This window comes from Mus caroli, chromosome 10, assembly GCF_900094665.2.
Source record: "Mus caroli chromosome 10, CAROLI_EIJ_v1.1, whole genome shotgun sequence".
NCBI lineage: Eukaryota > Metazoa > Chordata > Mammalia > Rodentia > Muridae > Mus > Mus caroli.
Genome location: NC_034579.1, coordinates 25835473 through 25838876, shown reverse-complemented (window position 1 = coordinate 25838876; position 3404 = coordinate 25835473). Strand labels below are relative to the sequence as shown.

Below are 3404 nucleotides of genomic sequence, written 5' to 3'. Positions count from 1 at the left end.
ACAAAACTTTGCAGGCTGAGGGTGTAGCTCAGTGGTATATAACTTGCTTAACATAGTAGTACAAGGTCCTGGTTTCAATATATAGTACAAGAAAATAAATACATAAATAATTGTCCTCAGTGGTGACTATCTCAGCAGTGTACTCTGTAATGCCTGAAGGACAAACCACACTGTCTCCAATATTACCAGCACGTGTCAAAACATCTGGTTCACAGGAGTTTAGCAGATATTGAGTAGAAAAATAGTATGTTCCATTCCAACTGACTCAGAAGACAATATTGTCCATTTCAGTGTTTGGAATAATTTTACTGTAGAATGCTAACAACAAAGAATAATATGTACATTCTCATAGGAATAGCAACTTTTCATATATTCCAGAGTAAAAGTCGTGTTTAAATTTTCCAAAGGCTTGAATCTGGGGCCTTGTACATATAAAGCAAGCAGGCAGTCTACAGCTGAGCTACATCCCCTGCTTCAAAGCAGTTGTAATGGTAGCAAGCAGTGATGACAGTACCATTTTTTATCATCAAGAACAATGAAGTCCCAATAGAAGATACTGGTCCATACATCGTCTTATAAATTACACTGCTTATATGACACAGTAGGTATACAAAAACTTTTGAGCCATTGCAGTGTTCCCACTGCTCTGATAAACGAGAGACATGTTGTAGGCAATATCTCTTCATAAATCTAACTGGTCAACTTCTATACCGTCTACCACAAGTGGAGGGAGTGCCAGAGCCTTCTGGTAATAGTGGATTGCAAGGTGTGTCAGCCCCAGCTGATGAAGGCCATGGCCCAAATTGTAGAAAGATTCCTGGCAAGGTCCACAGATGCTGAGGTATCAATTAAGAAAGGAAAAGCCCTGCACAGTCAGAGCATGTCTCTTCAGCACATACTTCTGAGATGCCATGTGAATAAAGGTGAGGCCTATGCAGAGATTGTAGAGCGGCTCACTGGGATAGGCATGGAAGGGCTTGGACATATTGTCCAAGTGCATGTTTGAAACTACCTGATATAAATGCCTTGTGTCCATTTAAAACGCACAGAGCATGATTATCTGGGTTTTTCAGCCTCAGATGGAGACAGAATAGATGATGTCTTACATCTTGGGAGTGCATGATAACTTGATTAAAAATATTCCACAGCTGGGGCTTATTGACATTTTCCATTACCATTACCCTGATATAGTCATATGCCTTTCTGAAATTTCTGTCCAGAATAGCAGCAGAAAGACCAAAGTATTCTAGTTCTTTGCATTTTTGTATATGATCATAAAATGAATAATATTCCAGGGAAGACTCTACCAGCAATTCAGCTTCTTGGAATCCAGCCAAATCACTCAAGGTATATATGGCCTTTAAGAGAAAGTTCCACCAGTCTTCTTTTGGCAAGACACTTGTGAGTACAGCAAATATTGCTTTTGCATCATAATTTGATGTTTCCTGCTCNTTGTTGTCTGATATTTTATCTCTTGACACTTTAATAAGGTAGAGATGTCTTTCTCCAGATTTGGAACTAGATATCAAACAAACTTGGGCTCTATTCATCGCAACCTTTAAAAGCATAGCGAGCATGGTTAGCAAGGTATCCAGATAGCCGTACATTTTGCCTTGTGAAAACAATAGAGTAGAACAATGGAGCAGTAATTTCAGTTCCTGCTGTGCAGCATTCGCATCTTGGGCTAAGGTGTCTGGATCATACATGAATTTCAGTGCTTCCAGAGCTTTCTCAGGACNGCCTAGCTGCTGCTGAAGGATGGAAAGTGAAATTCTTGCATCCAAATGGAGTGGAGTCAGATCAACCACTTCACTGTAGCTTTCAGCAGCACGTGACATGTAGCCCAAGGCCTTTAAACATTCTGCATGCCGAAGCCAAACCAGGGCACTGAGCAGGGCAAGGGCAGAATTATATTCACCAACATCCAGAAAAGCTTCAGCAACATCAAGATAGAGGTCACCCATATCTTCAGGATTCTGTTCTACCAGTGTTGTCAGAAGAAGATTGAGGGGCTCAAGGATGTTGAGATGTACGAGGCAGACCATCAGCTTCACCGTGACGTCTGTTGGCACGCTGTCAGGTATAGAGCAGGTAACTGTCTCAGCAGCTTTATTCTCTTCTGAGATGCCTTCTTCCAAAGTTTCCTTTTCTAGGATAATTCCAGAAAAATCTGTAATTACCTCCAAAGCTTTGTCATACTGCTTGTTGGAAATATATAATTCAGCTGCTATGTTAACATCTTCCATGGAGACTAAGCCTTGATGTTTTGAGAAAACTTCTTCAATTATGTTTATAGCTGAAGCGCTGTCATTGGCTTCATAGTAACTCTTTGCCATATCTCTAGTCAACTACATAAAATGTTCTCCAACAGATGGAGACAAAAGATTTAAAATGTGCCTATAGCCATCCATGGCCATTTTATGATCACCCATCTGTTCATAAAGGCTTGATCTCTCCCACATTAGTAGGTTCATATTTAAGAGCCTTTGTATAGCAAAAAATAGCCTGCTTAATGTTATCTTGTTCCAGAGACATTTCTGCCAGCCTAACCCATTCTTCTCTGTCACTGGGATTTAAATGTGCAGCAATCAACTCAAACTGCAATGACTTCTCCATGTCACCTTGATCATGACAAGTGTAGAGAATGGCTCATAAGCCAAAGGAGCTTGTCTTATGATTTCCATGCACATCAATATGGCTTCTTCATGTTCTCCTTGAGCAAAGCGAATATTGGCTTCACCCATGAAACCTCTCAGGGCTCTGGGGAGTTTACTCTGAGGCCTCTTCTCTTTCATCATTTTCTTGGTTTCACGGTTGAGAACCATCTCCAACACAAATACATCGCCTGCAGTAGTTTTCTCTGCTGTTTCTTCCTCCTCTTCTTCTTCTTCCTCCTCTTCATCATCTTCAGTCTCTCCAAGCATGGAAGCAAAGACTTTGTGAACTGACTTCCTCACCCCATCTGATGTTTCTCCTTCATTGGCGTCTTTGTCCTGGGATTTGCAGAGTCAATTCCTGACCATGATGGAACTTCAGAGTCATCTGGGTTTTCTTTGGGTGATGATTTTCCTTTTTCCTGAACACTTTTCTTCTCTCNGGTTTTTCTCTCTTCTCTCCGCCTTTCGAATTCTTCAAAGGAGATTTTCCCTTCCAGGTAGTCGATAAGTTCTGGGCTGAACCCCGACATGTCTGCGGCCCGAGCTCCACAGTGGGCCATGAAAGCTGCAACACTCCCAGGCTCTGCAGGGCCTCCTCCATTTTTGTCCTTGCAGTTCTTTTAGACAGGAACCATTATGGGTTAGAATTTTTTGATGTGGGATGGCAACCCCATTTCTCACTAGATGATCTGTCTTTCTACTGGAGGTGATTTCTACGAGTTCCCTCTCCTCCCTTTTGGGCATTTC

General features: G+C 41.6%; 1 pseudogene; it reads right to left on the bottom strand.

The window, feature by feature from the left end:
• Positions 1-523: 523 nt before the first annotated feature.
• Positions 524-3187, bottom strand: LOC110303904 (annotated as a pseudogene).
• Positions 3188-3404: the final 217 nt, after the last annotated feature.